This window comes from Nycticebus coucang, chromosome 6, assembly GCF_027406575.1.
Source record: "Nycticebus coucang isolate mNycCou1 chromosome 6, mNycCou1.pri, whole genome shotgun sequence".
Lineage (NCBI taxonomy): Eukaryota > Metazoa > Chordata > Mammalia > Primates > Lorisidae > Nycticebus > Nycticebus coucang.
This window is the reverse complement of record NC_069785.1, coordinates 84,634,979-84,647,890: the sequence shown is the minus strand read 5'-3', so window position 1 is coordinate 84,647,890 and position 12,912 is coordinate 84,634,979. Positions and strand designations below refer to the sequence as shown.

General features: G+C 40.4%; 1 protein-coding gene across 1 annotated transcript in view; it reads left to right on the top strand.

The window, feature by feature from the left end:
* LOC128588745 (ankyrin repeat domain-containing protein 62-like) overlaps positions 1-6,427 on the top strand; it is a 108,676-nt gene extending 102,249 nt beyond the window's left edge. Inside the window, exons 30-31 of the mRNA XM_053595574.1 lie at positions 5,020-5,065; positions 6,281-6,427. The gene's annotated coding sequence lies outside the window, so the exon portion shown is untranslated. The remainder of the gene's footprint in view (positions 1-5,019; positions 5,066-6,280) is intronic.
* Positions 6,428-12,912: the final 6,485 nt, after the last annotated feature.

Genomic DNA, 12,912 nt, shown 5'->3' with positions numbered 1-12,912 from the left:
TTTGCAACAGCATGGCAGTGCCTCTCCTTTGAAAACTAACTCTGGAAGCTCAGTTAATAGTTATGCTAATTACTCAGCAGGCTAAGAGAGCCTAATGAACCTGTTCACCAGTTAAATGCTCAATGTAATTCTTTCTGTCTGTGCTTTGTTTTATCCATTAGCCAAATGGTCAGTAGTCATTTTATCCTTTAAGAGGTTCAGGCAGGTTCTCAAATTTTTACAAGTCTTTTTTTCTTTCATTCATTTTTTTCCCACTTCAGGTATATACGTGGCTCTGCACTTCATCTTTCAGCTCCTAGCTAACTGTTGCCTGGTTCTTTTCTCTGTGACAAACTCTATGTACTTGGTATTTTCATGATGACAAGTACAATTTCCTTCAGACATTAATGTATTTATACTTTGATATTGGATTGCAGTGGATAAATGGAAAAACTTCTTTAATTGTGTGACTTGAACCACATTCTCTTGTGTATAATTTTCTCAGCTTCTTGTATTGTTCTACAATGAAACAGGACGAATGGCCCTGCAGATGTGCTCTCTCCATCACTGTGGGGATCATGCTGCCCCAACGCCCGAGACATAATCCCTACCTGGAAATAAACAGAAAGGCCAGAGGGAAAGGACAAGTGTTTTTATGAAAAAAAAGTTTACATCTTTTACTCCATCAGGAGATTAACATACCTCCTGGTTTGTTACCACACATGCAATGAAGATCGGTGGGTCAGTTTTTGTATTTCCTCTGCAGTATTCAGTCCCTCCTATGCGATTGCTCCCCACACGTCGGAAGGCAGCAATAGCCCCCGTCTAACTGAAAAGGACCATGGATCATCTCACCAGGACATTCTTCTCTCCTTCCTCCTTGCATAATCTGTGCTAGATACAGTATTAAGTCATTTATCTAGAGAAAACAATTGTAAATTTTGGCTTAGAAAAATAGGAAAATTTGTGAGTTAATGGGAAAGTAAGAATAAAATGAAAGGGGCTTTTGAAATATGTTTAATTTTTGCCAGGTATCACCTGTAAATATGGCTAAAACCACCCAGCCTCCTAGAAGCCAGTACTAAACATCCTTGATTGCTGTCAACACTCAAGATGTTGCTTCTGCGCACCCCTCCCAGAGACGCTCCTTCCCTGGGGCCTGGGTTTACTCCTCCCCTCTGAGCTTCCCTCTCTGGCCTGATGCATAATCCTGAGGCAGTTTCTCTCAGCAGTCATTCATGAAGTCAAGTCATCAGGGGTCAGTGAAAGCCTACAGAGAGAGTTTATGTAGGGGACCACTCTTGGGTTGGGATAGAGGCAACTATTCCATGTGCACTTTAGGAGTTAGGAAAACCAGTTCCCCCAGCACCATTCATTAAACAGGAATTCTTTTCCCCGGTGCATGCTTTTGTTTGTTTATCAGAGATCAGACTGAACATGTGGCTGGGTTTGTCTCTAGGTTCTCTATTGTATTTCAGAGATCTCTATCTCTATTTTTGTGCGAGTATCATGGTGTTGGATCACTATAGACTTGTGGTGTAACCTGAAGTCTAGTAACACGATGCCTCCAGATTTGCTACTATATTTCAAAATTGTATAGGCTATTTGGATTTTTTCCTAGTTCCATATGAAAGAAAGGACTGTTTTTTTAAGTTCTTCAAAGAATGACATTGATGCTTTGATGGTAATTGCATTAAATCTATAGATCGTTTTGAGTAACATAGACATTTTAACAACGTTGATTCTTCTCAGCCATGAGCATGGTATGTTACCTCATTTGTTAACATCTTCTGCTAATTCTTTTCTCAAAGTTTCATAGTTCCTTTTAGAGAGATCCTTCACAGCCTTTGTTTGATATATCCTAAAGTATTTTATTTTCTTTGGAGCTACCACAAAAGGCATTGTGTCTTTCATTTTATTCTCAGCTTGACTGTTGGCATACATGAAGGCTACTGATTTGTGGAGATTGATTTTGTATCCCAAGACATCACTCTATTTCTTGATCAATTCAAAGAGCTTTGTAGTCGAAAGCCTCGGGTTTTCCAGGTATAAGTTCATGACATCCACAAGAGCAAGAGTTTAACCTCTGTCCCATTTGAATACCCCTGATCTCTTTCTCATGCCTATTGCACTGGCTATAACTTCTAGCACTATGTTGAATAGCAGTGGTGACAGTGGGCATCCTTGTCTGGTTCTAGTTCTGAGTGGATGCTTCAGTTTCACTCCATTCAATATGATATTGGCTGTGTGTTTGTTGTAGAGATCCTCTGTCAGTGTTAGAAATGCCCTACATATGCCTATTTTCTGAAGTGTTCTTGTCAGAAAGGGATGCTGGATTTTGCCAAATGCCTTTTCTTCATCAATTCAGAGAATCATATGGCATTTGTTTTTGATTAGATTTATGTGGTGGATTATAGTTATGCATTTACATATGTTGAACTAAACTTGTATCCCTGGGAAAAAACCCACATGGTGATGATGTGTAATTTTTTTAATGTCTCACTGTATTCGGTTTGCTAGCATCTAATTGAATATTTTTGAACTGATTTTCATTAATGGAACTGCACCTCACATCATTGACAAGAACTGACTCTTGCTGGATAAAACATTTAAATTTAATACACACAACAATAAAAGTTCTAAAAGAGAATGTGGGGAAAATGCTTGATGAGATTGTCCTGGGAAGAGACTTTATGAAGAAGACCCCATTGGCCACTGCAGCAACACCAAAAATAAGTAAATGGGATACACACAGCTAAAAAGCTTCTGCATAGTTAAGGGCACCATAACCATAACAAACAGCTCTCAGAATGGGAAAAGATATTTACATGCTATGAATTGGACAAAGGGATGATAACTAGAATCTACAGATAACTCAAACTAATCGACAAGAAAGGAGCAAACCCATTTTTAAGTGAGCAAGAGACTTAAATAGAAACTTCTCTGAAGAAGACAGAAAAATGGCCAGCACACACATGAAAAAATGCTCATCTCTAACCCAATAATTAGAGAAATGCAAATCAAAAACATGCTGAGCTATCACCTAATTCCAGTGAGATTAGCCCAAAACACAAAGTCCTTAGATTAGATTAGTCCTTAGTAGATTAACACATGCTGGCATGGATGGGGAGAGAAGGGAACACTTTTGCACTGCTGGTGGGACTCAAAATTAACACAAACACTGTGGAAAGAAGTATGGAGTTTCCTCAAAGAGCTCAAAGTTGACCTTCCATTTGATTCCACAGTCCCATTACTAGATATCTACCCAGAAAAACAAAAATCATTTCACCACAAGGACATTTGCACCAGAATGTTTATCCCAGCTCACTTCACAATTGCCGTAACATGGAAGCAACCCAAAGGCCCATCATCCCATGAGTGGATTAACAAGCTGTGGCATGTGTATACCATGGAGTACTATTCAGCCATAAGAAAAAATGGGGACTTTATATATTTTCTGTTTACCTTTATGGAGTTGAAACACATTCTTGTTAGTAAAGTATCTCAAGAATAGGAAAAGAGAATCCAACGTACTCAATACAAATATGGCACCAATATATTAATAACTACACTCCCACACTAAAGAAAAAGCACAAGCAAAGTCTAGTGAGGGGCAGTGGAGAGGATAGAGTTGGGAAGGTGGAGGAGGGAGGGTGATGGTGGGATCTTACCTCATTTGTACAACGTACATCCCCTGGGTGAAGGACACAACTACATCTTGAACTTTACCTTAGAAAAGGATGAAAATAATGTAACCTAAGCATTTGCACCCTCGTATTAATCTGAAATAAACAAAAAGAGGAGAAAGTAATGCCTCCACTTAATTTTGTTATACAAAAAGTATTCCCCACCTAGAGAGGTAAGATTAATATTACATTCGTAGTTCCTTAATCCAGGCCATATAAAACTGAATGTTTTACATAGTGTTTATTGATGGTAATATATGACTTCCAACAAATCCTTCTTTTATTTGGTATTGAGTTATTTCCTTTTCAAGACTGAACTCGTAATAGTTTTGTCACATTGTTCTTTTTCTAAAGCCTATCTGTAATGTTATTCTCACAGAAATATTATGGAAAACCATTTCTCAAAATATTGGTAAACCTGTTAACCAAAAAAATTTCTCTTCATGCCTAAAATTTGCAAAGGCATTGGATAGAGTATTATCATTATCTCCACAAAATATGTGTTATGGTAAATATACTATTTCACTTCCTGCTGTGGGAATTTGGTGAGAGAGAATGCCCATGATAGAAAGGGTTTGATTGAGAACACTCCAGATGCGGACATTGCAATACGGATGGAAATATTTCACACATCTCATAAGTAAGTCAACCACTAAGTATAATTACTCAACTATCTGAAAAGTAATGCTAATTTCTAAAGAGAAATCAGAGTTACAACTAAAGAATTTCTGTATTTTTCCTTATTTCTAATTCTAGAAACTCATGAATCAAAAAAACTAATGTATATTTTTTCAAGCAAATTTTCTGAAATCCTTGTGTCCATATAAATAAAGAAATGTTGATTGTAATATAGAGAACATGATATTTTGCTTACTCTTCTTCCAGTAGAACTTTCCAGGATGTTATGACAGTGCCACATACTTCATGTGTGTGTTTAAGATTCTCTGCTGAAAAGGTGGAGAAACCAAAGTTTGAGGAAAAATTCCATTAAAGATAAAAACTGAATAAACTTTTATAAAGCGCAGAGCTTAAGAATTATGAAGTAATGCATTCATTGCAAACTTGAATTCTTTAACCTTTATAATGACAAGAGAAAACATTCACTGTTATAAAATGATGTATGATAAACAGAATGTGTAATTTTTCTATGATTTTTAAAAGAGCATAGGTTCTCTAGTATCTAAACTAGATTCGGACTTTTATTTCATTTATGTGATTATCTTTCTATTTAAGCAATCCTCAAGATAGGTAAAGTCTCTGAAACTATTAGTTGCAGGTCACATTTTATAGGTGATATGTCATTTCCTTGATGATGTCTCTTATTTAACTTAAAAGAATCTTTCACTGATTTCAGATGCAGCAGGAGTTAGAAAAAAATGTGATTGGAAGACTTGAACAAGGTATGTCACCAAAATTTATAACTTAAATTTGGAATAATTATTAATTTCTGAATTGAACAGTAAATTCCACTGGCTTTCCTTCCCATTGTTTTGTTTAAAGACACTACGTTAGGTATCTTTTGCTCACACACAACTCATGAAAGGTCTGAAACTTAAAAATCCATCATGTAGAGTATACTTATGCCTCATTAATCCCACATGTTCCATAGCTTTAAAATATCTCAAGAAGTCTGTGTGTCTCTTTTTTCCTGGCTGTCCACTTCCTTGAAGTCTGTGTGTCTCGTTTTTCCTGGCCATCCACTTCCTTGAAGTCTGTGTGTCTCTCTTTTCCTGGCTGTCCACTTCCTTCACTTGTGCCATCCCTATGGAGTGGCCAGCCAGCTTACTGATGCTGTTCTCAGAAAGCGGTGGCATCAGCAGCTTCACAGCTGTGTGGTGGAGATGTCAGGCCCAGAGACCCAGACTCAGCTAGTAACAGCTGATCACCAGTCACTTGACAGGTTGATTTTAAATCTCTCTCTAGTCATTTTGTCATTTGGCTTAATTTGCCCTCAGGAAAAGTTCCAAATTCCTTAGCAAGACATGAAAACACCACATCAGTTTGGTTCTTGTCAGGCTATTCCAGCTTTGCTCTTGCCTCTGACCACACTCTACCTCTACTCTCACGTCTGACCCTGCTCAAGTCCCTGGAGTCCCCAGTGCTCTTCCTCACCCAGCTCTGTGCGTTTCCTTCTTCCCTCTGTCTGCCCTACTTTTTCCTTTTCCCTCATGTATCAACTTAGATGTCACCTCCACCAAAAAGCGTGCAATACTGACAAGATGCTGGGATAGATGTCCCTCTGTGTGTCCTCATAGTGTTCCATTTTGTGTCTGCATGGTGTCTGGAAGTCTGTGTGAACGTGGCCTGTGAGTTGATTCATGTTACAGTGTATTGGGCCACCTTCACCTTGGAATCCCAGGGCTTACCATAGTGGCTTATCCCATGGTTGTTGAATAAAGGTGTGAAGAATGACAAAAGAAGCTCTGACACTTAGCCACAATGATAATTGACTCACTGCACAGCTATCGACAAATTTTCTTCAATAATAATTTTATATTGTAGCTATACATACATATTGCTGATTCTTGATTCCTCAACTCTTTCTTTTGCTGATTTCCATAGTTAACCATGGAATCTTTTAGATAAAGGATATGCTTCTTTATTTTTCTTTGCAGATGATTCTGATTTGGAAACTGAATGTTCTATAACTTCCCTGGAAGCTACAGTGAATTCAAGTCTAACATCAGGACCTAGTTTAAAAAGCCCTTGAGAGTTCCAAGAAAATATGGCTGTGGCCAGTTTGGCTCTTTGGAGAAGAGTCTCAGATGCCCTGAAAGTGTCCAAGTCATTAATAACCCCTCAGGTCCTGCAAGCACGGACTGTAGGCTTTCTCTCCATTTCTTACCTACGATCACACCAGATGTCACATCCTTTCACCAGTGCAGGTTGCTGTGTACTGCATCAGCAAGACAAGCACCAGAGGAAGTGTTTGATGACCAAAAACATTGGAAAGAAGAAAAAGAACAATCTGGAGCATCAATGACCTGGCAGCAATTAAGGAACAAAAGTAATTTTTGTCCTACTGAAAGAAACAAACATGCTCTTCACTCTAGAGCAGGTGGCCGGGCAGTGGATATTGCCAATGCTGAGTCCAGAGCAACAGATTCCACGGATGCAGTCGACAAAGTTATCCAGGAAGAGAAGATGCTGTCAGGCTTCTTCAGACTGGTGAAGAGGCGGCTAGACCTGGCGCTCGGAGACGTCTTTGGAAGAGTCACGCGGCATGAGTTCAAGCAGGGCCACAAACCTTGGAAGCTAAAGAAAAGAGACAGAAAGAAATGATTCCTCAACATGCCTTACGTGGAACATTTTGTCGGACTGAAACTTGACAAGGAAGCCAAGAGGAAGGAAGAAAGCCTTTCAGAGAAAGGAAGAAAGTCTGGAGAAAAAGAAAGAAAAATTTCTTCAGGTGAAGTTTCCACATCTTTCTCAAGCCCAGAAGGAAAGTCTTGCCTACAATGTGTGAACTCTTCAATTTACCTTTTTGTCGTTCTTATATAATACTCTGTATACAAAAGTAAATGTGTTACCTCAGTGTTTTCTAAAGAAAAAAAATAAAATAAAGTAAAAATCCCCAAGAATATGTACAGATGTGAAAGAAGAAGTATGTGAGCAAGCAAAAAGATAAAACACTGCACTGTCCATGGGGCATTTGAACTGTTTCTTATTAAATATATGGCATGTGGAAACCTTTTGCATTAAAAGTCAGTTTTTGGTATCATACATATGTCTGATGGGATTTATATAGTGTTTGATATTTCTTGTCCTCTTTATCTTTTAAGTTGAGATTGCAAATTAAACCAGTATTATTGAGTTTTACATATTCAAAGGACTCTAATGTTTAAACAGCCAAACAGCCAGGTTGTGCTTCGTAATTCAGTGGAGTTAACAGATATGTTGTTTGTATTTTACAGTTTTTATCACTACATCTGGACAGAATTAGATTCAGACATCATTAGAGTCAGACATCATTCGGTAGACAGCCCCTGAGTTCATTGTTGATGTTTGGCTGTGTTACAGTTGTTAGAGTGCCACCAAATTATGCAGTTTGAGTTTTTTGTTTGTTTGTTTGTTTGTTTTTTTGAGAGACAAAGTCTCACTTTATCACCCTCAGTAGAGTACTGTGGCATCACACAGCTCACAGCAACCTCCAACTCCTGAGCTTAGGTGATTCTCTTACCTCAGCCTCCTGAGTAGCTGAGACTACAGGTTCCCACCACAATGCCCGGCTATTTTTTTGTTGCAGTTTGGCCAGGGCCAAGTTTGAACCTGTCACCCGTGGTATATGGGTCCAACGCCCTACCCACTGATTTACAGGCGCTGCCCAATGCAGTTTGATTTTAAGGGATAATTTATATGCATCTTTCCTCATGGAAAAATAAGATTTGCTTAACACTTTTCACAATTTTGTTTGTTTGTGATGAACTTTTTGGAAATAATCTTAAAATTAGAGAAAAGACCCGAGTTTTAGGACAGATTAACTTTTCCCACACAGAAACACCTAGGAGTGGTTACATTAAAAAAAACTTACCATCGGTAACACCAATTAAAGCATCCATATTTTTTATTATTTTTCCATCATTTTCAATGACCCATTTCAATTATGATAGTGGCATTTTCAACCAAATGTAGCATGCCACATTTAGTTTGTAGCTATTTGCAAGGCTACATGTCAGATCAATTAAACGTAGAGTATAAATGTCTTAACACAATAATTGAGATGAAGATTATATTAACCAGTTTGATTTAACCATTCCAAATCATATATAAAATTAGTACATTATACCCCATGAATGATTTAATGTATACACCTATTACTTAATAAAAATAAAATAAAATAGATACATAAAAATAAATAAATAAATACTGGTATCATACCTAAACATTTATAATTTCTTAATATCAAATAAAAATTCAATTTTAGCAATTTTGTGGTTGAAATTCTTTGGATCTGCAACAACAGACATTCTGCATGACCCACCTAATACTTTATAAATAATATGTTATCTAGAGACTCAAAGTGACAAAATGGAATATTTTATTAAACGGGCCAAAGACTATGACTGGTGATGAAAATATCAAATAGATTATCTCACCCCACTTTATTCTGAAAACAGCTACAAGACAGAACAAAAGTATATAGAATCTTGAATATAATGTATATAAAGACAGGATGCAAACCTTGCTCAGTTTTCAAAGAGGGAGAGGAAGCAGTGTTTAATCATCATCTTGGCTCCATTGGACAGGGCATTAGAGTAAAGAGCAGAGAGAAAGAGAGAGAAAAAGATAAAGCCACAGAAGAAGTCAGACCCCATCAGAAAGAATAGCCTCGATCTGAAAACGTTAGGAGAAAGCAAACTAGGAGTTGATGGACAACATCCTCTTGTCACGTGACAGAGAACCCTTGCGATGCTGAGAAACAGAAGATACTAACTCTCTAGTGGAGGAAATGAAAAACCTCAAGTGTTGGAAATCAGGTGACTCTTCATTTGTATCAGATCTCAGGATAGAATGCACAAAAGAACATTTACACCCAGAACCTTAGAGGAGAGGGGCCAGTCACATCACGCAGAACCCTCAAAACTGTGGGGTTAAAACCAGGCACAGTGAACAACAAAAATAAACAGGAATTAAATAAACTGAAAAGCTTCTGTACAGCTAAAGAGACAATAACCAAAGCAAGGAGTCAACCTTCAGAATGGGAAAGATATTTTCACATTACAAATTGAGCAAAAGCTCAATAACTAGGATTTACAGAGAGCTCAAATTAATCCACAACAACAAAATGCTAACAATCCCATCTATCACTGGGCAAGAGACATGAACAGAACCTTCTCTGAGGAAGACAGATGAATGGCTAACATGAAAAAATGCTCGTTGTCTCTTATCATCAGAAAAACGCAAATCAAGACCACCCTGAGATATCCCCTAAACTCCAGCAAGATTAACACACATCACAAAGTCCCAAAGCTGAAGATGCTGGTGTGGATGTGGAGAGGGGCTACTTCTCTCTTCTTTCATTCCTCCAAAAATCCTAGCGCTAGGTCATGATTTCCCCTGGCTCCTAGGTTCAGTGTTCCAATCCCCCCAAAACCTTCCTCTGGGGGCGCCTGATGGACAGTGTTGGGAATCTCCAGAATTCGTCCTCTTGGCTTCACAGGTGAGGCGGGGACGCCTGCCTCTCCCCTGATAAGCCTCAGCCCCACTCCTCCTCCTCACCTTACAGGCCATGGGCAGTTGCTGCTCACTCCCTATCAAGACACCCACTGGGCTGTCTCCTCAAAAACCTAGGCCCCTTGGGACTAAAAGGAGACATCAGACCAAAGGATTAACATTCCTCTGCAACATTCCTGGCCCCAGTACAAATTAGACAATGGAAACCAATGGCCAGAAAATGGCAATTTTGATCTAAACATTCCCAGAGGTCTTGAAAATTTATAAATGGCAATGGCAACTGGTCTGAGGTCTCCTATATCCAAGCTTTCTCTCTCATTTAAGGCTGCCCTTCATTCTCCCAAACCTGTACCACCTTCCAAATTCTCCTATTCCTCTTCCTAAAGGACCTGGACTCCAGATGCCCCCAAAGCAATTAGTTCAATTGGCCTTCAAAGTCTAACAACAGAGAGGAGGAAGTGGCCAGAATTAAACAGGCTAAGTACCAGGAGCTTGGCCTCCACCCTCAGGGGCAGAGGAAAAGCTCTGGCCCTAAACCTGAACACACTGTCACTCTTCACAGCCTCCAGGTCCTTGCTACAAGTGTGGCCAACAGGGTCACTGGCCCTCCACTGTCCTAATCCTCGAGCTCCACTCAGACCCTGCTGATCTGTAGTGTTCAGGGTCACTGGAAGGATGAGTGTCCCTGAGCCAAAGGGCCTGGGGCCACCCCTTGCAAGACAGTGACTGAGCCAGGATTTGAGCTGCCTGAACTCCTGGGACTAGCCCCTGAGGACTGAAGGGACCTGACTCTCAGACCCCCACCATTACCATCTCACTAGCAGAGCCTCGGATTTGTCTTCTGGTTAGTGGGTAAGAGAATCTCCTTTCTCATGAATTTGGGGGCCACATGTATAACTGCCTGATTTTTCAGGGCCACTACTATTCTCTAACATCTCTGTCGTTGGGGTCATGGAATGAATCACCTCTACTTGACTCAAAACTGCACCTGTTTCTTCATGTTTCCTAGATGCCCCACTGCCCTGCTTGGCTGAAACCCACTATCTATACTCAAAGCCACTTTTACTTTATGCCCATCACCCAAAACCAAGAATCCCATTCAGGTCCCCACACTTCTGTTGCTTTCCTCCAAAGCCTCTCCCCTCTCTGTGCTAATGCCCTTCCCAAAGGCTTTATGTCAGGTTAATCCTAAACTTGGGGACAATGTGACCTCTTCAATCCCTCCACACTATCAGCCCATAATAGTCACCCATTCAGACCCTTCATATCTCCCCAGTTGACTTCAGTATCCCCTTAAAACCCATGCTATAAAGTGTCCACAACCAATTATTAATCGCTTACTAAAATACCACATTCTCCAACCCACCTTCTCCCCAGGCTCTGTCCTATCCTAGCAATTCCCAAACCTGAAGCCTCTTTCAGATTAGTCCAAGATCTGTGGACAGTCAGTGAGGCCACTGTGCCAATAACTCCCCGTGTCCCAAAGCCCTATACCCTCCTTTCCACTGTTCCCCCTTACACCACACACTTTACAGTTCTAGATTTGAAGGATTCCTTTTTCACTATTCCTCTCCACCCTAATTCCTAAGACTCACTTTTCCCTGGACAGACCCAGACACCCAATTAACTCAACAATTAACCTGGGCAGTCCTCCCCCAGGGCTTTAGAGATAGCCTTTTTGGCCACGCCTTAGCCTCAGATCACAAAATGTTCAAGGTCATCATCTGTTCTCTAATATGTCAATGACTTACTCCTGTGCACTCCTTCCCTCACTGACTCTGTCTTTGATTCTCTATTAAATTACCATGGGAGTCTGGGCTACTGGGTGTCATCCAAGAAGCTCAATTAGTCAAAACTCAAGTCACTCATCTCTCCTACCCTTTTCATCCAGAGCCTAATTCTGGAATGGAAAAAATTTACTGCCACCTTACCCCTCTCACCTCTTAAACAGGTTGTCTTGTCCTTTTTTGGCTTGGCTAATTTGTTTCCTCAGTGGATTCCCAACTTTAGCATTTTTAGAAAGCCATTGGAGACCCTGATAAACCTCTGCTCCCTGAGCCCTCCCTTTCTCAACTGTTTATGAAACTCGAGGAGGCTCTACTCTGAGCTTCATCCATTTTCCTTCCCATTCCCTCCAAATCCTTTTCCTCTCTCTTGACAGTCATGGGGATTTGCCCTTGGCATACTTACTCAAAACAAAGGACCTGATTTTCTTCCCTTAACATGCTTTTCTCAACAATTTGACAAAGCAATAAAAGGATGTCCTTGTTGCCTCCACACTGTACTAGCAGCTTCACTTTCACTCCAGGAAAGCTGCAAATTCACTTTCACGCAGCCCTTCCATGTCTACACCCCTGATTCCCTCCAGGGATTAACACACCAGGCAATAATGATCATTTTCTCAGCCCACCTCCAGGTCTTTCATGCCACTCTTCTGGAAAACCCAAACCTGTCCTTGCATCAGTGCACCACTTTAAAGCCAGCCACACTTCTGCCATTCCCCAACCCATCTTGGATCACACCACCACACAAGTGCTCAGAAATTCTTTCTCAATTCTTACATCCCTTCCCTGACCTCCAAGACACACTCATTCCATCAGCAACCACTTGGTTCACAGATGGCAGCTCCACCTGCATTTAAAACAGTACCAGAGGCTTGGTGCCCATAGCTCTGTGAGTAGGGTGCCAGCCACATACACCAAAGCTGGCAGGTTCCAGCCCAGCCTGGACCTATTAAACAACAATAAATGCAATCAAAAAATAGCCAGGCATTGTGGCAGGCACCTATAGTCCCAGCTACTCAGAAGGCTGAGGCAAGAGAATCGCTTAAGCCCAGGAGTTTGAGGTTGCTGTGAGCTGTGATGCCACAGCACTCTACCAAGAGTGACATAGCGAGACTCTGTCTCAAAAACAAAAGAAAACAAAACAAAACAAAAAACACTAGTACCAGAGCAGGCTATGCAGTCGTCTCCCTCACAACACTTACTGAGTCCAGCCCCTCACACCCAGGAACCACATCATAGCAGGCTGAGCACCTTGCCCTCATCTGTGCCCTAACACAGGGACAAAACAT